This window comes from Arachis hypogaea, chromosome 20 (genome assembly GCF_003086295.3).
Source record: "Arachis hypogaea cultivar Tifrunner chromosome 20, arahy.Tifrunner.gnm2.J5K5, whole genome shotgun sequence".
In the NCBI taxonomy this organism is placed as follows: domain Eukaryota; kingdom Viridiplantae; phylum Streptophyta; class Magnoliopsida; order Fabales; family Fabaceae; genus Arachis; species Arachis hypogaea.
This window is the reverse complement of record NC_092055.1, coordinates 46,543,190-46,568,133: the sequence shown is the minus strand read 5'-3', so window position 1 is coordinate 46,568,133 and position 24,944 is coordinate 46,543,190. Positions and strand designations below refer to the sequence as shown.

General features: G+C 43.2%; 1 non-coding gene across 1 annotated transcript; it reads right to left on the bottom strand.

Moving 5' to 3' along the window:
- Window positions 1-24,485: 24,485 nt before the first annotated feature.
- LOC112788048 (small nucleolar RNA R71) lies at window positions 24,486-24,592 on the bottom strand. The gene has a single exon (XR_003195428.1). It is a non-coding gene; the product is annotated as a small nucleolar RNA R71 (small nucleolar RNA).
- Window positions 24,593-24,944: the final 352 nt, after the last annotated feature.

Sequence of the window (24,944 nt, the reverse complement as noted above, 5' to 3'; positions counted from 1 at the left end):
GCACAGAACGGATACTGGAAGGTGAACGAACAACAACCATTTTCGTCTTTCCAATAGCCAGTGGAAGGTCGAAAAGGCCGGTATGAAATCCTCTTGCCGCAAGGATCGGAAATGACTAATAGAATCAGGTGCACGGAGTTGGATTCCCATGGGCGCAAGCTAGGGGCATTACTTATCTAAATGATCATCTTTGGCGAGTGGGAGTGTTTGCGACCAAAACCTAGTCTAAAGTGTTCAATGCTTATGCTTATGTTAAAAGGATCTTAGGGGCTATCTTCCTATCATTCCCATTTTGGAATCCCTTGCTCAGCGAGTGAGCAAGAGCCATTCTCGATGCAAAGCGCTTATTCTCTTGATTGACTGTGTCACCTTCCTTATCCTCTGGAGTCGCATTGGTAAGGTAAGCAACTGCATTTCGAGCGTCAAGCATAGCCTTGTACTAGGATCTTTCCGCATTGTACTATCGAAGAAGGAATAGAAAGGTAGGGGAAAAAAGCATCTTAGCATTAGCTTCTTGATTCTCCTCTTATAGAGTCATCTTCAAGGCCAGCCAAGCCCTTGTTGAATTTCATTCTCTTATTAGTTCTATTCCATTCCTAAGGAAGGCTATAATGGGCTAACGAATAAGCTAACATGCTATCAGTCCTACCAGATACTCCGGATCTCGTGCTGTAAGTATAAAAGCCTGGTTTGGCAGGAAGTGCAGTAGGTTTGTTTTGAAGTCCCAGCACGGCAGCACACACAGTGGAATTCTTGGGCTAAGCAGTACAAAATCAATCCATTATACCGTATTTCCTGGGTCGTTATCGCCCTTCCCCCGGTTCAGGGTATGGGTTCTTTCTCTATTAAGAGAGTCCCGGTGTGAACTCCCCTACTGATCTTACTCCAGCGGATTCCCGAGAAGCCAATTCTCTCTCTCGATCTACTTTACCGACAAGAGCTCTTAATGAATGAGCAATGACTTTGATTCTAACTATTCAAAGCAGAGGAAATAGAATATTATATAGCCTATACCTTGAAAGGAATGCTTTCCCTCTGGCTTCCCGCGCCAAGCTGTAAGCATAGCGAGTTAGGTATGGGCTCCGTTAAAGCAGATACAAGAAAGAAAGCATTCTCCTTATAGGAGCATAGGAAAGTAACAATCAGTCGGACTTACCCTCCTCTTTTCTTTCTCCTTGAGTAGATGAAAGACCGGTACAATCAATTAAGAAGAGGGAGAATAGGATTCCAGCTGGAGGCTGCACTCACCTACTATAGAAGACTGGCAGCTAGCCTACATCAAACAACAAAGAAACTAACTACATGGGCTGCTAAGGAACGGGATCTTAGATGGAAAGAATACGGAATGGACTAAGGCAGGACTGGTTACGGAATAGGGGATTACCGACAAAGAGATGTACCGATTCTAATGCATACGAAAAAAAAGAGAAGTAACCGGGCTATTACACCAACAAGGAAATGGACCTTACTAAGACGATAGGCGAGGACCTTGAATCAATCAAGCAATGACTTTCTTCGAGAAAGAAGAGAAGGCAATAGCTAGATTTCTTTCTGTTGTGCGCTATACGCCTAAACCATATCATCAATCAGTTTATGGGCACGCCTTCAGTTAACCCTCGCTGCAGGCTCTTGCGGACTTCCTTACCGTGGGACTTTCCCTCGTCAACTGGGGAAATGGGCTCCGATCCTCTTGAGTTGACTTGCTTTATACAAGTGATTGATATAGGAAATCCTTCCCCGTCAACCGGACGTTCATCCAATGCTGACTTTGATGAGTTCAGGTCAATGAAAGTCGATTGAACCTCGCCGGTCAAGTGTCTCTTGCTTCAGCTTGATTCAGTTCAAGACAATGCATCATCGAGGGACAACTCTTTTAATGATTTAATGAGCACAACCCACAACGGTAGAACGGTAGCTCGGGACAGTTAAGACAAGACGGTTGCCTCTCCGATAAAGGGTCAAGAAGGCTAGGCCTACGATTGGAAAGCTAAAGCCTTCCCTTAGAAAGCGCCGGATTGAGATGAGACTTCGGAGTCGGATACTAGGACTATCAAATGGAACTTGACTTATTTGATTCTTCTTTCGTGGAGGCGAAGATGCAATCTGAGATGTAAGGCGTGCAACAGCCTGAGCTTCTGAGATAATAGCGTTCACAGCGGAGGAGAAAGACTTATCTTCTCAAAACCTCCGGATCGATGGGATAGTAGATACTAGAATTATTCCTCCCTTAGTTTCGACCCTTTCTCTTAACTAACTTCTTCTCTCAGAGAGAGGATCGATGGCCTACAAGTGACCGGCTTCCGGGAAAGCAACTGAGGGAAGGGCAGATGAAATGCTATCCCCTCACCGTACTGATGGGAATCACGGGCACTGCATCTTACTTAAGATGCCTCTGGAGGAAAGGAACTACACTTGAGTAAGAGAAGTACAAGGAGAAGAAAAGGGTCTAAAAGGCGAGGAGAATCAATAAGTCCTTACTGTCCTAGCGGCTTGAGAAAGAGAGGAGTTAGAAAGACAGCACGGGCGATAGAACGTGGTAGGAAACAAGGAACCTTAGGGGCCGATACGCACTTATACGTGTTAGATCCAAGAGATCTAGGATAGCTCAACTCAATAGCTACAGGAACTTCCTAGTCAAACGGTTCAGGAACTCAAGAACTCAGTAACTCAGGAATATCCTAGCTACCTAGCTGCCTAAAATGCCTGAAAAGAGAGAAGTTGATCTGCGATAGGCATTTCAGCTTGAGGGAGCGATGATGGAGGGAAAGAACTTCCATGATTTCTTTATCAGCAAACGAAGACGGAAAGTGCAGCGGGGAAGCTTGAGAAATCTCACGGATAAGAGAAAAAATCTGAAGTTTGATCCAGTGCAGAGTAACCTGTTTCCCTTCAGACAAAGATTTCTACCTCTCCAAATGGACCAGCAAATAGTAGCAAAGAGAAAAATTCGAATTATTATAGAAGTTAGTAAGGTTTTCGATCACTTCCAATGGCATATTTCTTCGTTTTTAAAAGGTCCAACGAGGCCGACAACATCTTCTTGAGTGAAAGCATCCGACTCGGCATCCGCGATAGAAGACTCTTTTTTTCCACCCTCCGAGGAAGTGGCAGAGCCTATTGATAGATAGAATCAGCTCTCGGTGGATTACCCTTCTAGTGTTCACTATTATCCTGAAGTTCCTACCTAAGCTGATGTATTTGCAAGAGTCCTAAACTCCAGCGGGTCAACTCCCAGGGAACTCCTTATACATAACCTGGCGAAAATGCCCATTTTTTGCTCTATACGAACTGGGAGGCTCGTGGACGGACCTATTACCCTACGCGTACGCGGACTAAAGGACAAAAAGAAACTCCTCAACCTCTGAGTTCTTCAGTAGATAGGCGTGACGATGGAATCGCCTATAATATAATATATAAATTGGCACCAGTTTTTTTATTGTTTATTGCTTTCACTGGAAGGCTTTCCTTCCCTGCCAGGAGGGCGGAAGCACTGTGAGTCAGCCTACCCAGCCGCTATCAAGGATAGTTTTCTATAATGCTAGAATGTGAGGGAAAAAGGAAGACGCTGACATTCAGACTCGGTTGAAGCCCCTTTCACCTTCTTTGCTCGGGGAAAGCCTGCCATCTTCATCTCTGCCGAGGTTCGATGTAATTGACCTAAGAAGCCCTTTGAACGCGCTCTAGTCGGCTCCTCTGGGCGCCCATGTCAGATTTACGAAAGAGTTTCCAAACCATCGGCCTTAAGGGCTCTTTCAAACTTGGGCTTCTTGACCAACGTCATGTCCTTATCAATCTCGACCTTGAAGAGGATTATTCCTTCGTTCCATCGCCGGGCTATGGCAAGAGGGGATAGTTAGTCTGATATGCTTGTTCAAATGTATCTCTCTATCTTTACGGTTTCCAAAATAATTTGCCGTAGTAAAAGAGTAGATGAGAGCCTCTTTGAGAGTATCATTGGACCGCCCCTCGCGGGTTTGCGAAAGAGTCCGGGCCTCTGGAAGAATAGAATCAGAGAGTCTGGGCGGAGATTGGTTACCCGGTATATACCGGATCTGCCACGTATGGCGTTAGAAATGACGCTTACGTGGGACCCTACATGGAAGTCAGTACCCTCACTACCTCGGGTGAAGGTTAAGGTGAGGAGAAAGCTTTCTGCAGCCGATCAAAAGCGGCTGAGGAAGGTGTCAGCTTTTCACTGCATCGAGGATGAGCTCAACGCCTGGTTTCGGTTGGCGCATACTTCGGTGTCGGGGATTAGTGACTGGGTTTGTTTATCCTGGTCCACCGACTTCAGTGTCTCCGGAAACAGTGTTCTATCTTTTTGGACGCAATGTGAGGACGGCACGTCCCCCTTGGTCTAGTATAGGGGTCTTTGGTTCTGAACGCCCGGAGGCTAGAGTTCCTAGTTTCTTGGGTCAAGGAATCGATCTTACCTCGAAAACGATGACCAAAGTGGAGGATGTTGCCTATGGTCGGTTGGCTCAGGTCATTGAGGGAGGGGGAAAACGGCGGATCTTCGCAATTGGAAACTATCTTTCACAGAGGCTCCTTCATCCTTTTTGGGTGATGGATGTCTTGAGGACAATCCCTATGGATGGGACTTTCAATCAAGATAAACCTCTGTTGAGGCTAGTGCCAGCTTTCCAATGCTTTTCATATGATTGAAAATCAGCTACCGACAGGTGGCCGGTTTTGGTCATGGGAGAGCTTGTTAAGCAGCTCTTTGGCGACTAGGTGTGGAGACTTGTGATCAGGTCCCTAGGGCTAACGAGTTTTGAGACTTGTTGGTACCCAGGTAAACCTCGGTCCTTGTCCTTTAACATCGGCCTGGGGATGTATTCGTCGTGTACCCTCAAAGCCATCTCCCATCACTTGATTGTGTGGTGGGCAGCAGAGCAGGACGGGTCGTAATTCGACCGGTATGCTCTTCTTGATGATGACATTGTCATTGCTGATGAGAGAGTAGCCAAACGTGGAGGTGCTAGATGAATTGCAGGTCAAGATTTCTTATAAAAAATCTGTAATCTCTAGTACCGGGGTAGCTGAGTTTGCCAAGAGGTTTCAGTGAAAGGTCTGTCAAAGGACCTTTCTCCAGTATCGGTTAAAAACCTACTGAACTGGTTTCATCCTTACGGCTTGATGGGAATTGCGGACAAGTAGAAATTGACCACTTGTCGTGTGGGTGGAGTGGGTTGGTCAACTGCTACCTCCTGGGGAAGGGGGCTTTCCCCCTGTCGGACCAGCCAATCGTTTAAGTGATTAATGTCCCAGGTTGAGTCACTTTCTTGTGGACCCACTGAAGAAAGTGAGTTTCCTCTTGATGGAGAGGACCCAGCGTAAGGGTTGTCCTGCGGCGGCTGCCCCTGGTGTGTTCCCGATTTACCTTCGCCATTAGGCATTCTAGAATTCCCAATGGCTGACGCACCTTCGTCAGTACCAACAAACCAAGAGAAGGAGGAATGCTACCTTTTGGTACTAGTCCTTGCCCTTTGGGGCTCATCCAACTACAACTCTATTGTGCCATACCGAGCGAAGAACATATCAAGCAGGAATGAATAGTTTCACGAGAAGTGTAAACATCACTAGAAAAGGTTCACTATTATTTCCGGCTTATGCCGGGCTGTTATAGTTATAGCTGTAGGAAGGAGTTCTTTGTTCAGATCGATTCTATGGGCACTTTCTAACCAGATAAATGAGAGTTTCGGGCCCCTGCCCTGCCCCATCAATGATTTCAGCTCATTTTTGAATGATGTGGGTTTGATTGACAATGGCTTTTGGGCAATTCTTTTACTTGGACTAATGGGCGCACCTGGAAGAGGTTGGATCGGATTCTTTTGAATCCTGCCTGGAATTCTCTTTGTACCGCTTCTTCTATTCGCCACCTTTGTCGAGCTGGTTCTGATCACTCCCCCCTCCTTTCCTTCTTGAGGGAAATTTCTCTTCTCATCAGGGATTTCAATCTTTGAAGTTTCAGGAAATGTGGTTGCGCCACAAGAACTTTGACCAGGTAGTTCGTGATGCCTGGAATATCCCCTCTCACGGCTCGGCCATTGCGAATTTAGCATATAAACTTAGAGCTCTAAAGCAACGTTTACGACACTGGAATACTCACATCGAGAGAGATTCACGAAGGGCTTTGTGGGAGCCATCAAGGAGCCAGAACCAACGCGTTGCGAGTCCTACGAGATGGCTTTTATTGGCCTACTTTGCGAGCAGAAGCTGAAGATTTAGTGCGTAAGTTTGAAAAGTGCCAGTACCACGGTCGTATGACTCAAAGACCTCCGACAACCTTGACGAGTATAGTGAGCCATGGCCGTTCGATATATGGGGGATGGACAACGAATTTCTTCCGTTCGTCAAACTGTAGAAAACGATTTATTTATTGCAACGAAAGGACAAGAGTTTGAATTAATTAGGCAAATAGAACGGGAAATGACAAATAAAACAGAAAAATATCCCGTGACCAATTCCACGTTTAATGAGATCAAGGACTATCAAAGTAAAGTCCTTGATGGAAAGAGAGGGAGTAAGAGACCCCCCGGGTAGAGTGAAGTTGTTAGGTTGAATTACGATAGATATGGCTTACTTTTTAGGAGGTTGACTTGGGCTGCTATCTGTTCCCGGAAGCAGAAGCAAAAGTAGTTCGAGCCAAAGGCGACAATGAGGCCCCTAGTCCAAAAGTCTCATTGCATAGGAAAAAGCACTTGGGCTGGGGGGAAAGAAGAGCGGGTATGTGGGCTTCTTTCACTTGACTTTTTTCTTTGCCTTTTAAGTTTCATAATATGATCTTTTCCTCAATTCAAGACATCATACCAAGGTCAGGGAAAGACTTTCTAAGCAATTCAATGAATAAGCTAAAGAGAAGTTACAGAAGTACGGAAGTGACAGAGAAGTCAACCTTCTTTTGAACTATCTGCTCTATCTAATACTGAACTAGATGCCGCAAAAGCCCCAACTCTATCTGTACTCCTTTAAGGGCGCACAAGCCTAAGTATAAAATCGGACTGAGGATGAGAGGAACATTTGTCAATCTGAGGTCAACTCCTTTCGTTTTGAAACTCATTATCCTCATATAGTGCGGAGTAAGGGGGCACCAGTCCTCACTTGCTAATGGCTACCTCTGTAACTTGCCAACTAATCCTTGAGGGAGTCTAAAACTCAATCATTTCTAAACACTGAGGTTCTAAAAAAACAGAAAAGAAAGGATTTTACTTTCCCGTACGCATATCCTATAGATTCTGAGTACGGGAAATTGACTATTTCATGAAAATTCCTACTGGAGTAGTACCTTTTGCTATAGGTAATGCTATAACGTTTAGAGAGGGAGGCGCGAATCCGCCGGTATATCGAGTAGTGGAACAGTATGTGAGGCAGAAGGCGGAACCTATAGAAGTAAGGAAGATCAAAATCGTAAACGTAAGTACCCTAAGCATATCACAGCGCTCAAAGCGGGTCGTGGGGAGAGGCAGGTTATATGAGTGAGTTATCTATCGCGGCAGGAAGATGGTATTTCGTCTAAGGGATTCCCTCATGCTTCTCCCTAGCGATCTCAATAGCTTAGTCTGTCCCCAGGCAAAGGGAAGTATACCGAAGTGCAAGAGTCGAATCTGATCCGTCTCCGGGATCAATTGTTGGATTACATGAAACAGGATATCCTGGGTGGTGTTATGCATAGATCTATTATTTCTATTTTCTCTATATAAAGTTGAAAAAAAGGACCTTGTCTGTATCCGTCTCTCTTACTCGAACTAGCCACCCCTTGGGAACCGCCCCCCCCCCTTTTGCCTGCTTTGATTAGGACTTTGCTCCCGGGAAGAGCTCATCGGAGAAGAACTCAAAAAAGTATCCCTTACCCATTCAATTGATTGTTCTAAAGTCGAAGTCCTTTCGTTAAGTCGAATTGAAAGATAGGTTTTAATCAGTGATTAAATGGAAAGAGGGAGTGCTTTCAGTCCCACTTCTAGGTGGGAATAAAAATGCATGGACAGGAGCAACCAAGGTGGGAAAGCCTGTGGTTGTCCTATAATCAGTGTACGAAAGGGGTTGGCATCACAATGAGGGGGAGCCCACTACTTGACTACTACTCATACTCACACCCCAACTCGGGAAACAGAACGTCAATACAAAATTCGCTTTGCCCGGGTCTTGAGAAAGCTAAGGATGATTCGAGTACGGGCCCTCGGCGGATACCGGGGAAGATGTAAAGACCGACAGTCCAATAGAAATGGGCACTAGCAGGTCTGGGCAGCTGCGGGCTCTTAGCCAACGTTTACCGTCAAAGCCTTCCACAGATCACTCGCCTAATTAGCTTGAGACCAATGATCCTGAAGCCCCTTCATCGCGAAATCACACAAGGTAGATGGGAAACGGCTTATTCCTAATTCCTAAGGTTAGATTATGCCTTTCCACTAGACTACAATAAAGAAAAGAAGACGGTGAAATCAGGCTTATAAAAGAAAAGGAGGGACTTGAAGTGGATTCCGTAGCAAGAGCTAGCCGAATGCCTAGTCTCACTCTTTGATGAGGTGGTTTTCGTATCACGGGAACGTTTTAGTAGTGACAATTGAATGAAGGTTTAGGGCAACAGGCGGTTGCCGACCAAGGGGCAGCCGTTGGGAGTGCTGGCAATAACGACGACGATAGAAAAAATGAAAGTCGTTGGCGTAGAAGGGAGCTATGGAAGCACTTAAGAACCGTATCTCATCTGGAAGCCTTTCCTTGGGTTTTCAGGGAAGACAAGAAAAAACTTCACTAAGAGGCATGTGAAAACTTTATTCGATTTAACCTTAACCTTGAGAGATGCTTTGAATAGCGTATAGAAAGAAAGGAAATGAGCCCACCTATCTGAAGCTGAAGGAATGAAAGCATTAGAGTGAAGATCCCCTGCTTAACCTGAAACCTCTCAAGCCAGGGAAAGATTGACTATGGGGTTCCGAGTCAGGGCAGAAAGAGGCCAAGAGTGACTAGCCTTCTTTCTTGCTGTTCTTCAATTTCCTCTTCTCGTCCTACGGACCCCGGCGAGCTCCTTCCTCTTTGCAGCTCCTGCTAGCCTTTCGGCCTCTCTCATATCTTACTTTTGGCTTTTTGAGTCCTTTACGGACATGATATCCTATATCTATCTTTCTTGCGAAGGTCCTCGACGCATCAGCTACATAATATCTTTAAAAATCTTGCCACTGGCGAACCATAATCTCTGGTGCTATCGACCTTTCGGAAAGGCTGACTTGAACAATCTTCGAGAGGTTAGTGGATAGCTGTAACCAGTTCGTCCTTCTTCGGGGAGCGGGCTTAAGGCTAGGGCCCCTCCGCGCATCAGAAATCCTTGCTTACGATCTGGAGAGCGAAGTAAGAAGGATCTTTTCCAAGAAAGACCTATTGCCCTTATTACTCCAAGAGATTCAAAGCGGGTAGCCCTTTAGATTAGTAGATTAGACAATTCCTACTGCTGTGCTAAAGGCTAGAGAGGCAAGAAGAACATCTTACTCAACAAGAGTCTCGGAAGAGATGCGCCTTCGGGACTTCCCTTTTAGCGTGGGAGTAGAGAAGGAAAAGGCGAAGCTCTAGGATTGGAGTCATATAATAATATATATATAAAGTGAGCTATAAGGCGATTGAATTCATTTCAGTTTAGTCGAATATCGCATTTGAAATCAAGTGAGATATAACTATAGAAAGCCCTATTGTAGACTAATAGCTCTAGCTTTCGATTCCTCCACACTTCCATTTGTTAGGAAGAGCTATTATTCATAGTATACCTTATTTCCCGCTTCAAGCAAAGTCAAGGACCTTTCCTCATTGGCCTTCGGCTTCAGCAAATTGATCTGGGACCTTGTTTCGGTATAAGGACCAAGCCTTCGAGAGTCATCCTTCTTGCTACTTTGTTTGGGGGTTCTTTAGACTCTCGGAACAAGGCTGTCAGTCAGGCATGTCTGTGCTGTGACTGGGAGGTCGAAGCTAAGACGTGGAACAGGTCTCCCATCAGCCAGTTACTTTTCCCCAGTGGACAATGCTGCGCCAGAGTGAAAAAGAAGAAAATAAAAGAGAAGTAGGTTTTGGAAGGACCAACGGGGATGGAGGAGATGCCCCGTCAGGAGGTGTTATGCGCAGACCACTCAATCTTTTTGAAACTGGGTCCGCTGGGGCGGGTTCTTTGGTTAGCACACTTATCTGGGAACTTTGTTTTTCTTCATGACTGCCGATCATAATTCACTTCGCATCCATCAAGCTCTGAACCTTCATTTTGAAATCTTCGCAATCTCGGATGGAATGACCTTTTGCTCCTTGATGAAACTCACATGATTCATCTTTTTCATAACTAGTTACTTGAGATTGCTCTTCGAAAGAGTGAAGAATGAAAAGTAGAGTTTCACTAGTAAGTCGAACGTCTCATCTTTCCGACTTTACTACGATGGAAAGACGGGATAATCCTAGGATAACCTGACCTCGTCAACGAGACAGGAAAGGGCGCCCTAGTTCTTGTTTACTATGGATAGATTTCCTTTCTTTTTCTATATCATAATAATGGTTCCCCTTCCTTGTCAGAAGCCTCAACCTGAACCCCCTCTGGAGCTGCCTCTACCGATAGTTCTTCCCTATCTCGACCACCTAACCTACTAAAAGAAAGGGGGTGCAATAGAAGGCGGATGCTTTCTTTATTCTTTATCTACAACAAACCTCGAATTCCCGGATGTGTTCCCCGATTCGCTCGTGGGACTTATAATATCTCTGCTCCTTGCTAATTGGCTTCGACGATCGAGCTCATTCCAAAGTTGATCTTGGCTAACATCCCCTTCGGGTATTTCCAGGGGGGCACGCTCATGCGGAAGCATACAAAAAGGGGTGACTTGGAAAAGTCCCAGTTCTGTACAAGGATAAAGCTAGCTCGTAAAGGGGGAAATATTAAAAACACAGATTTCAACCAAAAAATCATCTGATCTGTTAAAAACGTCTATTGTTATATATAAGTTATATATAGAAGAATTAAAATATTTTTACTACTGAACGATTTCTTATCTACGTAATTTCAGGATTGATTTTCATTGAAGAGTTATCTCTGTCCTTCCGTCCCCCCAATTAGCTAGTTGTCCCGTCCGTCGTCCAATCCATCACTTCGTTTGTGATAGTCCATTAGTAGTCCCTACTGAGCAATCTAGCTGCTATCGAGCTAGCATTGAAATGGAAAGAGTAGAGTGCAAGTAGGACGAGGTCTGCCCTTACACTTCCTGTTAGTAGGAGTGGATTAGTTAGAGTCGGTCCGTTCTCTTGTTTCAGAAGCTAGGGCTAGGGTCAAGCAAGCCTGCCCCCATCCGTTTATTCCATAGCCTATCGAGCCAAGCCAGATCTGCAGCCAGTGACGATAACGAAGTAGTTAGTAGTAGTAGTACTTTACTGGGACGATCCACTAGATCCATAAGCCCGTAACGGAAAATAGCCTTTCTTTTCCGTTCGATCCCGAACTGCATTAAAAAATGAAGCAAGGCAAGGACTTGCTTGGTTCTCTGAGCAAAGTAGTCTAGCCGTTACCATTACAGTCAAAAAAGTAAGAAATGATAGAATGAGGTAGTTTACTAGCTTGGCCAAAGGGAAAGGACTTTTCAAGCATTCATTCCAATAGGGATGGGGAAGATCTTCTAAACCACCAGCCCAAGAATGGAGTTATCACGGAAAGGAACTTAGTCCGATCTTCTTCCACCTACGCTACGTCAACTGGACTTTTGTCACTATAGTAGCGAGTCGCTCGAAACCCGCAATAGAAAGGGGATTTAGGGGGAAGAGCTCTGGTCCGGCGATGACTACAAGAAGCAAATCGAGCGGGGAAAAATCCAATTTCATTGCCCAACGAAAAGAAGGTATGGTTGTGCCTGAAGAAGGGCAGTCAGAAGAGGAGAAATCAGCCTGAGTTCAATTAGTCCCAGCGTTATAAGTACAAGTAGCCAGAGGAGTGTACCAAACAGTTGAGGAAGGAGAGGTTGTTAAGGAGGAGCAGTCCCAGCACGACAAGCACAATAAAGAAGATCCGAGTGAAGCTACTTGCCCAAAAGGAATAACATTGGGTGTTATGAGAATCTTAAAGCGCTTATCGGTGGCAAAATTCACTATTTTTTATCAAGGATAAAGACAGAAGAGAATTTACATTTCTTCTTGGTAAGCAAGCAATCTCTTTGGCGGATATAGAACTCCTATAAAAAATATACGATATCTCAGTCATATATGAGAAAGCAGAGTTCTACGGTGAGCTTGACTCAACATACGAGTGTATTGGTACCTATTCTCTTTTTTAAGACTCTATAAGTAAGTAAGGTTTTGGAACTGAAGAAGTAAGGCATCGGTTGGATGACAAAGTCAAGCTGGGCTCGATCCCAGACTTAATAGCGGAATAGAGGTTAGCTCCCTCTATATAAGAAAGCCTCAGCAAAAGAACCTTACTAAGAAAGAAGTCGCCAATCACGATGTAAATCTGCCTTGCTGGCACTCGCTTCCACTTAGTCAATTACCTTCACAAGGGCTTAAGACGAAAAAGACAGGAGAACAGGGAGGAGATGGTTAGACTTCCTAGCGCCTGGCCTACTGGATTGGATGGAAGGAAACTAGATAGATGGCAACTAGGCCTGAAAGTCTTTTTCTCCGAACTTGCTTTTGCCTAAGGGATGGGGAATACTGGTATACTTTTTTCTTTCTGCATACAATTACGGAGACAGCCACGAAGGCTGGTGAGAATGCTAGTACAAGGGAGAATGCGACAATCTCAAGGGAACGAAATCACTTGATCTTACCGCTGGAGCAGATTGATACAAGTAATTGTACATAGGCGGGCAAACGTATTATTCTCCCTGCTAAGTTTACTACCCGCTAACGGATCCGATAAGAGATTCCAATAGCATCAGTACTCTTCGCTACCGGTACCGGAAAATAAGGCACAGAGCAAGGGCTTTCATTCATAACGAGTAAGTGCCCCGGCAGTCTCTCATTCAGACATAGGAAAATTCTTATAAGATGGTGAAGGCGCAAGCAAATACATTCTCCGTGGCTTTAACCCTATGCATAAGGTACTTCTGTGCTAACCCTATATATTAATGCTCCGGGGAGGGCATTCATTCTTTACTTAGCGCAAGAAGGAATTAGTTCAGTCAGAAGCACATGGGGCGCTGTTCCTCTAAAACGAAGGTGGCGAAACATTCATTTCTTCCAAGGCTAAGAAAACGGACTTGGACGTTGATTCCGTATGGATTATATATATTCTTTCTCACTAAAGATAGTGCAAAGTTCGCTCATATAGCCGTTTACAGGCATATCTTAGTGCCTACTACGCGGGGGTCCGCCAGTTCTCTTTGTTCAACTATGTGAAACGGTGTAACGAATCGTTACACTCATTCGAAGAGGTACGTAGTGACTAGAGATTCGTTGTTCAACTCATTCGACCAACGTACGTAGTTTACGTAGTTGCTCGACCGTAAGGGAGAGGAACTAGAGTCACCAACTCGACAGACCCCACTCAATCTTATTCCTTATCTGTTCGCCTATCTGTTACCTAAAGCATTGATGAGGAAAGCTAGTTTTAGTACTTTTTTTATTTTAGAAAGGTAGAACATCGGATCTGCCAACGAGGAAGTTGTTGTTGATATTCCATTCCTGCATCTATCTTTATTGAGATTCTGGATATGCGAGATTAGGCGTAACTGCTTAATGAGCAGGAAATACAGCAAGCGGTTCGCCTTGATCCTTGTGATTGCCAGAGAAATCCATCAATGCTACTTGATAAATGTGAACATACATACTCTCGCCTCCTGTCCCAGGAAGGCCACTTCTACTATACATCCAACTATACATCTCCAACAAGCCATCCTTGTAATCAGAATGAACATCTTCGGCTTCCTTATAATAAGGGATTTCTCCCGTTACTGAAGGAAACACTCCGTTGATTGCTCCGATGATCGTGACCCCGGTGCCGGTGGAACATCCACGTTAGCTTCCGTTGCAGAAGATCGCGTCTTTGTTGGCCTTGTCGAAAAGTATTTTAAGCTATCACAAAGAGGGAAATGTTGATCAATCGATCTGGAAACACAATCCTGGTGAGAGCTTTTCATCATACCCTGCCGGGCTTGCTTTCCCCCCACGCCAGCTTGTCCCTCCTATACCTAGGATTCCCATTTGGTTCGGCTTTAGTTTCATAGATCGATCATGCAGTTAGGGCCAATCAAGCAGAGATCGATTGGCCTGCCAGAGAGCTTACATTAGAAGACTGACACCCAAAGCTGGATCAGGATGATGTGATCCAACAAAGCAGTTCCTTGAGTTTGTCCATCGAGTAAGTAGCAATGGTAGAAAGCGGACAGATGCCATCGAATCGGATGTGAACAACCGCTCTTAGAGTTCGAGAATCCAAGCGCTGGCAAGTCAGCTAGCGAACCAAGGGGCAAAAGTCCTATAGTCATTCCTCTCTCTGGTAGCAATCCGGTCTCCAGTCGATGGTACTATTGAAAGGAGAATGCCGTGTCGTCCAGCGCACTTGACCAATCCTGGCCAACCGACCAACCATTGAGAATGGAACAAATAGGGGAGATTGAATTCTTCTCTTTCAACCCTTGCTCTTGCCTCGGCTTCGCCTTCCGCCTTATTAAGCTTTGGACTTCCACCTTCAGCTAAGCACCTAACCCGTGGGACGGGACCGACCTTCTCTTTTGTTTGTAATTGGACTTGCCCGAAAGAAAGGAAGCTTGGCGTGAGAACCCTCTAGATTAGGGAAGAGCTTGTTGCATATGCGTAGGAAAGGACCCCATGCGGTGTGAGAAAAGCCCACTTTACTTCGGAATGCCAACCCCCCTGAGCTTAGCCCTTTACGACCTTTTCCATTCATCGGAGAAGACTACGTCACCTAAATAAACAAAAAAGAGGAAGGCATTTCTCTAAAGGGTAACATTCTTATTAGATGTAATTATCCCTTTCTCTAAAGGGTATAGATTGAAAGCTTACTCCTTGCCCTAAAATAAGCCAGTTTTGAATCAGACTTGAAAACTTTCAAAGATTTAGCAACTTGAGGGTCTTATCTTGAAAGGCAGACTAAAAAGAAAGACTCACTTCATTTATCCCCAGGACTTGTAACCGCACCGCCTACTCTTACTGTTAGAGTTCCGACTGCCCTGAACCCGTAACTACTTTTACGGAAAGAAAGAATGAAATATGAAAGGTAGTTTCCCTCTTTCTTTTGCTTATCAGGGGGTTTCTAATTGGGTTCGATCATACAGGAGTAGCTCTAGCTCATGTTAGAATGAAGTAAGTGAGTGATGAGCAAGGCCCCTAGCGATAGGAGAAAGAAGAGAGGGAATGCGGGCTTCTTTCTACTCACTGGAGTTTTGTTTTGGAGAGAGCATTGTGGAGCAGCAAAAGGCATAAGGGGAGTCGGAATGGAATGAAGAAAGTAGTCTCCCCTGCCTTTCTCCGATTTGAGAAAGGGTATGGGGGACGAACGTTATAAAAAGAGGAAGGCAGGCTTAGTTCGACGTGGTCAGCAGTCCTATCTTCTAGAATAGAAGGATCGCTTCTGCTTTTCACTCATGGGCAGCTGTGAAAAAGAAAGAGGAGACCTTCAATCAATGCTTTCGGGCGAAGTCCTTCTGTGTAAAAGTGGTACTTTCCTATAGTTGATCAAGGCAGCTTTCCTTTGCTAGTGAATCAGATCTTTGGCCTTACCGTGTTACTATTCGGAGAATGAGGTCTGAGCCAGATGCATCTAGGTTAACGTCATAACCGCCGTTAACGACGATTTTCTAGTCAGAGTCTCCTAAACCAATCCAAACCAAATCACTTATAAAAATCTCTGGTGCTTATAACATACTACTAAATTCCATAGCAAATCAATATATATAGGATTGCATACTAGAATTTAATTAAAATTTACATAAGGTCAAATAAGAAAACATTTATACTTTACAAAATATATAAATATCGTCTCGTGTGTATTTTTATAAAATTTTAAGTTTCACAAATCAATATTTATTTTCAAAAATTCAGAAATCACAATAATAAAATATTTTCAAACTCCAAAATTAATGATTCAACATAGATATTGATAATAATATATTTAAAACCAATTATAGATATAATATCCACTCACAACTTGATTCCAAAGAATCGGAAGCAACTCTGAGCGCGTCAACGAGCTACCAAATGATGTCCAATAATTCTACAACTCTAGAAATATGACAATAATGATATTTGTGAGCTACTAATATTGTCAATTAACATAATCTTACTCACCTTGACAAAAGCCCCAAATTTTCTAACCCCTAATAACCCTAATTCGGATTATATATACCCATAAATATAGAGATGATAAAAATTAGAGATATGGCTAATTACTGAGTCAAAGAGTTACCTTGAAGCCTCAATAATAACCGGGACTCAAAGTTGAATGCTCCCTTCACTCATTAAGTTGAAATTTTCTGATTTGGAGATTTTGAGAAAATGAGATTTGAATAAATGGAGATAGAATAGAGAAGAAAAGGAAGCAAGATGATGAAGGTGAATTTGATGATATTGAGTGGTTGGTTGCAAGGAGAAGAGATGAAGAAATCTAGTTGGTAAGAGAAGAGAAATGAGGGTTTTACATTTTGATTTTTTTGAAAGAAAATGAAAGGGAAGGAGAACAGAGGGGGAGGGGGAGTGTCGAAGAAGATGAGAAGAGAGAAAGAAAATTTTTAAGTGGGGGCATGTGCCCCCCACGTGTTCTCAACCTCTCTTTCTCTTTTTTTTTCCTCACACTCTCGGTTATTACATTCTCTCCCCCTTAAGAAATTTGGTCCCCGAATTTCAAACCCATAAACTATGATAAGTGTGATAGTTACCTTTAGACTCAAACAAATATGGATATTTGTCGCGCATAGCGTCCTCCACTTCCCAAGTTGCTTCTTCTACCGAATGATTCTTCCAAACAACTTTCACAGATGCTATCTCTTTAGAACGTAGTTTCTTTACTTGGCGATCTATTATAGCCACCGGTTCCTCTTCAAATGATAAACCTTCGTTTAGCTCTATGGCTTGTGGTGCAAGCACATGAGATGGGTCAGGAAGGTATTTGCGCAACATTGATACATGAAAGACTGGATGAATCATAGACAACTCAGGCGGCAATACCAAGCGGTAAGCAACTGCACCTATTCTGTCCAGTATCTTAAATGGACCAATGTATCGAGGACTAAGCTTGCCTCTTTTCCCAAACCTCATCACTCCCTTCATAGGCGACACTCTCAGAAATACCTGATCACCCACTGAAAACTCTAAGTTACGCCTTCTGTTATCAACATAAGCCTTCTGCCTACTCTGAGCTGCTAATAAATGTTCTCTTATTATGCGAACCTTCTCAACCGCATCTTGTACCAAATTTGACCCCAAAAGCTTAACCTCACCAACCTCAAACCACCCAATAGGTGACCTGCATCTTCTCCCATAAAGAGCCTCAAATGGTGCCATTTGAATGCTGGCTTGATAACTATTATTATAAGAGAACTCGATCAAAGGTAAATAGCTGTCCCAATTCCCACCAAAATCTAGAACACAACACCTTAACATGTCTTCCAATATCTGGATCGTCCTCTCTGATTGCCCATCAGTTTGAGGGTGAAAAGCTGTGCTAAGATCTAGACGAGTTCCTAACGCTTTTTGAAAAGATTTCCAAAAATGAGAGGTGAATTGGGGCCCGCGATCTGAAATAATGGACACTGGAATTCCATGTAGCTTAACTATCTCATCAACATAAAGTTGAGCATACCGAGCTGCACTGAAAGTTGTTTTCACCGGAAGAAAGTGAGCTAACTTCGTCATTCTATTCACAATTACCCAAATTGAATCAAAACCTTTAAAACTACGAGGTAAACCTGTTACAAAATCCATCGTAATCCTTTCCCACTTCCATTCAGGTATCTCAATCTGTTGTAATAACCCAGCAGGTCTTTGATGTTCAGCTTTAACTTGTTGGCAAGTTAAGCAATGAGAAACAAAAACTCCTATGTCTTTCTTCATGCCTTCCCACCAAAACAATTATTTCAAATCTTGATACATCTTATTGGAGCCTGGATGAACGGTATACTTAGAATTGTGAGCCTCTTCCAAAATAGCTTTCTTCAAGTCGGGGTTATCTGGCACACATAAGCGTTGACCACAACGCAAAACATCTTGATCAAGAGAAAAGTATGAGTTCCTCCCATTGCAAACATATTCCATAAGCTTTCTTAGTTTCGGATCATCACTTTGTGCAACCTTGATCTGTTCTATTAGGGAAGATTGAGCTCGAACATGTGCTAAGAAAACTCCTAATTCTCCAAGGTCAAATTGAATTCTACCGGCCTCCAATTGATGGACTTCTTCAACAATTGGTCTCCTTCCAAGAGTGATATGGGCCAAGCTACCCATAGATTTTCTACTGAGGGCATCTGCTACAACATTTACTATTCCAGGATGATACAAAATGGTACAATCGTAATCTTTTAGCAACTCCATCCATCTCCGTTGCCTCAAATTTAAATCCTTCTGTTGAAATATATACTTCAAACTCTTGTGATCCGTATAGATTTCACAGGTCTCACCATAAAGGTAGTGTCTCCAAATCTTTAAAGCAAAGACGACCGCTGCCATTTCCAGGTCATGAGTTGGATAATTCTGCTCATGCTTCTTGAGTTGTCGCAAGGCATAGCCAATGACGCGGCCATGCTTCATTAATACACAACCAAGTCCTATCCGAGATGCATCGCAAATGACTGAGAATCCCCCAGACCCAGAAGGTAAAACAAGAACTGGTGCTGAGGTTAGACAAGACTTACGTGTCTGAAAACTTCCCTCACAAGCTTCTGACCATTGAAACTTCACATTCTTCTGAGTTAACTTGGTTAATGGTGCCGAAATTCTCGAGAAGTCCTTGATGAATCGCCGATAGTAGCCAGCCAACCCTAGAAAGCTACGAATTTCTGTCACTGTAGTAGGCCTTGGCCACTTCCGAACGGCTTCAACCTTCTTTGGATCCACCATGATTCCATCTTTTGATACCATATGCCCCAAGAATGTCACTTGATCAAGCCAAAACTCACATTTAGAAAATTAGCATAGAGCTTGTGATCCCTTAAGGTTTGTAACACAATCCTCAAATGATACTCATGCTCCGTAGCACTTTTCGAATACACCAAGTTATCATCGATGAAGACGATAACAAAGCGATCTAAGAAAGGTTTGAAGACTCGATTCATTAAGTCCATGAAAGCTGCAGGCACATTCGTCATACCAAAGGACATTACTAAGAACTCATAGTGCCCATAGCGAGTACGAAAAGTAGTTTTTGGAATGTCTTCCTCTTTTATCTTCAATTGATGGTACCCTAAACGCAGGTCGATTTTTAAGAAACAGGTAGCTCCTTGAAGTTGATCAAACAAATCATCAATCCTGGGCAATGGATACTTGTTGTGAACAGTTATCTTATTGAGCTGACGATAATCCACACATAGTCGCATCGTTCCATCCATCTTCTTTACGAATAGAATAGGAGCTCCCCACGGAGAAGTGCTAGGACGAATGAATCCTTTCTCTAGCATATCTTCCAATTGAACTTTTAATTCTTGTAACTCAGTTGGAGCCATATGATAGGGAGGAATGGACACAGGTTGGACTCCCGGAGCCAATTCTATGGAAAACTCAACTTCACGGTCAGGCGGCATCCCCGGTAGCTCATCAGGGAACACGTTAGGGAATTCTCTAACAATAGGAACCTGATCAAGACTAGGCACTTCGTCATTAACATCTCTAACAACTGCCAGAAATCCTTGGTTTTCCTTATCCATCAATTGTATAGCACTCATAGATGAGATGATACTAGCTAAAGTGGGACAGTCATCACCCTTAAAAATAAAAGGTGAGATACCCGGTATGTCAAACTTCAGAGTTTTGGAGTAACAGCCCACATCAGCATGACAAGCTGCTAACCAATCCATGCCTAAGATGACATCAATATCTTCCATTGGTTTTAAAAGGATCAAATCATCTAAGGTTTCAACGGTATTAATTCTAATAACACAAGACCGAAATACAACTCGAACCATCGTGGAGACTCCAAGCGGAGTGCCAATATGAAATGGGTGGGATAACAGTTCAGGTTGTTTATCGAAACGAGATGCAAGATGTGGAGATACATATGAATAATGAGAACCTGTATCAAATAACACTCGAGCATCTAAATAACAAACTTGTAAAGTACCTGCCACCACAGCATGAGAAGCTTGAGCATCTTGACGTGTTAAGGCATATACACGTGTCTGACCTCTTCCTCTTTGGCTCCCTCCTCTGTTATAAGTCTGACCCCTGCCACCTGCTCCTCTGCCACTAGGACCAGAAGAATTTCCAATGGACATAGCTGAAGATGATGGAATTGGTGTTGTAGGATGTGCAATACCTGGAGCAAAGCCTCCTCTAGGATTTGGACAATCCCTCCTAAGATGACCAGATTGACCATAGCCAAAACATGCACCAGTAGCCTTGAAACATATACCGGAATGGTAACTCCCACACTGAAGACAATAAGTCTGAGCTGGCCTTGTCTGATTTGAACCCTGTACACTAGATTGAGAGGTGCTCTTAACAAAAGGTCTGGGATTCGAAACACTCATGGGAGCAGATCCAGAAGAAGCAACCCCACCAAAAGATGCTTGAGGACGAGCTCGATACCCCGAATAACCTTGCTGATTAGTTTGACCATGATGAGACTGAAATCCTCCTAAACTAGATCCACCAGAAAATTGTCCCTTCATCTTGTGCTTCTTACCAACATCCTTAAAAGCATTTCTCTCCACTATCCCAGCTTCAATTCCATAGGCAGAGTTTAGGACATCCTTAAAAGACATGCGTCCGACTTCAGGCATAAGAGTAGTGAACATAGGTTCTGCCAATCCACGAACGAAACGACGAACTTTCATCTCTTCTGAATTCACCAAGTACGGAGCACTCTTAGAAAGTCTAGTAAACTCCTTAGCATACTCAGTCACTGTCATATTCTCTTGCCTTAATCTTTCAAAGGCAATTGCATCTTCTGCTTGCTTGTTAGCTGGATAAAATCGAGCAAGAAACTCTTCAGTAAACTCTTCCCAAGAAGGAGGAGGAAGTCCAGCTGCTTCTTTGCTCTCAAGAAGAGACTCATACCAATATCTTGCTGAACCACGCAAGTTGTAGGATACTAACTCAACAGCCAATTCTTTGGTGCACTTGAGAGCTCGAATAGCTTTCTTTGCATCCTCTACATATTATTGTGGATCTTCATCCAATGAATCTCCATTGAAAGTGGACGAATTCAACTTCAAATACTGATGCCAGGGCATCTTGGCCAGTTTCACTGACCTTTTCTTTACTGTTTTTAGGTTAGTTTCATGCATTTCCTTAGGAAATAAGCTAGTTTTGGGTAGATATTCACTTACACCTTGATTCAAGCATACATTGTGCATTTTACACTATTTCATGAGGATTTTGCATAAGTTTAGTGACAAATTGTATGTTGCATTGCCCATGACTTGGACTAGAACTTTGATGCGCTCTATTGCTTGATTTCAGAACCAAAGGAAGCAAGGAATGGGAGGTAACTTGCAAAGTTAATGAGAAAAGTGATTGCCAATAACGCTCTCAAAGCCATCATTGACCACGTTAAGAGTCACGTTAACTAAGTTAACGTGAACTCTAACGTGGAGAAGGGAAGTTGAGCCAACGTTAGTGACACTTAACATTGTCACTAACATTGGCAAATGCTCATAAGTGGCCACGTTAGAGTCCACGTTAACTTAGTTAACGTGGCCTCTAACGTTAGAAAGGGGGAGAAACGCCAACGTTAGTGACATTCAACATTGTCACTAACGTTGGCCTAAGGAGAAACATACCACGTTAACTTGGTTAACATGGGAGCTAACGTAAGAAGCAAGCATTGTCGACAACGTTAGTGACACCCAACATTGTCACTAACGTTGGAAGCAACCCCACAACCCCCCAAGGAGCCACGTTAACTTAGTTAACGTGGAAGCTAACGTTGATGAGTGAAAGAATGGCCAATGTTAGTGACACTCAACATTGTCACTAACGTTGGGGATGGCTAAGCATGGCCACGTTAGAAGCCACGTTAACCTAGTTAACGTGGACTCTAACGTGAGACATAGGGGCACCTTGGAACGTTAGTGACAATGTTGAGTGTCACTAACGTTCTCGAAGGATGGCAAGCCCACGTTAAAGAGCCACGTTAACTAAGTTAACGTGGGCTCTAACGTGGGAATAAAAGGGGCTTTTCAAAGTTATTGGAAATGTTAAGTCTCAATAACGTGTGCGAATGACTTAGAGGCAACGTTAGTGGCAACGTTTATGCCACTAACGTTGAAGTTAACGTGGCTTTTACTTAGTAACGTTAGTGAGAAAGTTGATTGTCACTAACGTTCTCGAACTTATATTTTCACTAAACGTTAACACCCCTAACGTCCTGAGCTAAAGTCTCTGCCCACTTCACATTTTCTCTCTGCAAGTAAAGCCAAGCCCAAATGAAGAAGAGAACTGCTTCAAACTCAAGATCCAAAGGCCCAAAACTTGAAGAGCCAACTAGAAGCTGAGAGAAGTAGTATATATAGGAGTAGCTTTGAATTGTTGAAGGGAGTTCTGGAAGTTGGAAAAAGAGAACTACTCTCTGTATTTTACTTTCTCTGCATTTTCTAGTTTTATGATGTATTCTCCATCTCTGTTTTCATTTTCAAGAGCTATGAACAACTAAACCCCTTTCATTGGGTTAGGGAGCTCTGTTGTAATTTGATGGATCAATACTAATTTTCATTATTCTTCTTCTATCTTTTCTCTTGATTTTACTTGAAAGCTTTCGATCTTCATCCAATTGAGTAGTTATCTTGGAAAAGAAGCTATTCAAACTTGGATCTCTTCTGAACCTTGAAAGAGGAATGAAGAGATCAAGCTAGAAATGCTTTCTCATGCTGGACCAAATTGGGTCTGGATGGGTATGTGACTATAACCCTCTCAATACTTGATTTGGGAAATGCATGTGGTATAATCAGTGACCATACTTCATCTCTTCTCATGAGCAATTGACCAAGGAATTGGCTATTGATCAAGATTTGAGAGATTGAATTGCAAGAAATTGTAATTCAATCAATTAAGATTGCCAAGGAGATCAATGAGTGCATTGATTGAGGAAGAGATGAAAATGAACTTGATCCGGAGAATTGCAACATCTCCTAACCCCAATGAACTCCCCATCTCTGATCTTACCCATTCTCTTTAATTTCTGCCATTTACTTTTATGAGCAAATCCCCCATTCCCATTTATAGTTCTGCAATTTATTTTTAGTCATTTACTTCCAGTCCTTTAATTCTAGCATTTACTTTTCTGTTATTTACATTCCCGCCATTTTATTTTCTGCAACTCTCAACCCAAATTTTGGATTCGCTCAACTAAAACATTCTTCTAATTAAAGTTGCTTGATCAATCAATCCCTGTGGGATTCGACCTCACTCTATTGTGAGTTTTTACTTGACGACAAATTCGGTACACTTGCCAAAGGGAGATTTGTTGTGAGACAAGTTTTCCGTGCATCAAGTTTATGGCGCCGTTGCCGGGGATTGATTGTGCATCAACAATGATTAAATTGGAAGATCACTAGATTGAGCATTTTTATTTTGTGAATTTCATTTTCTGTTTGAGTGATTTACTTTCTGTTTTAGTTAAACTTCTTCCCTTCCCCCTCTATTTTTTTTGTTTTTCTTTGTTATTTTCAATTCTGTTTGCTAACCCACTAACTGTTTGATATATTGCATCACCCACAACTAACAGTAATTCTGACACAAATACTTTCTGCACCTATCTTTTCTTGCTTGCACTTGATGGTTGTATGACAGGGAGAAGAAGCGGGGCTTCAACTTCCTTCGATTCTGAACCTGAGAGGACCTTCCTTAGATTAAGGAGGGAGGCAAGAGGAAAGAAAGTGGTTGGTGCTGAGGAAGAAGAGGAATTCTTTGAACCAAACATGGAAGACAGCATGGAAAACCATCATGAAGAAGAGGATCACAACCATGGGGGAGGAGGTAGAGCAAATCATGCTGGGGAGGATAGAAGAGTTTTGGGCTCTTACATCAATCCAAACCCAGGCAATTGTGGAAGTAGCATCCAAAAGCCAACAATCCATGCCAACAACTTTGAACTTAAACCACAACTCATCACCCTTGTTCAGAACAACTGTTCGTTTGGAGGAGGTGTTCAAGAAGACCCCAATCAACATTTAACCACCTTCCTGAGAATATGTGACACAGTGAAGTCTAATGGTGTTCATCCTGACGCCTATAGACTGCTCTTATTTCCATTCTCACTTAGGGACAAAGCAGCCAAGTGGCTGGAATCTTTCCCAAGGGAAAGCTTGACAACTTGGGAAGACATGGTGAACAAATTCTTAGCAAGATTTTACCCTCCTCAACGAATCAATAGGCTGAGAGCTGAGGTCCAAACTTTCAGGCAACAAGATGGTGAGACTCTATATGAAGCATGGGAGAGGTTTAAAGACCTAACAAGGAGGTGCCCACCAGATATGTTCAACGAATGGGTGCAGCTGCACATTTTCTATGAAGGGCTCTCTTATGAGTCAAAGAAGGCCGTAGACCATTCATCCGGAGGATCTTTGAACAAGAAGAAGACTATTGAGGAAGCCATAGATGTTATTGAAATAGTAGCAGAGAACGACTACTTCTATGCTTCCGAAAGAGGGAACACAAGAGGAATAATGGAGCTAAACAATGTAGATGCTCTGTTGGCCCAAAACAAGCTCATTACCCAGCAGCTGGCTGACCTCACCAAGAAGATGGAGATGAACCAAGTAGCAGCAATCTCCACTTCATCAACAACCCAAGAAGGAGTGAATAAAGAAGCAGAGGGTAGTGAGGAGCAA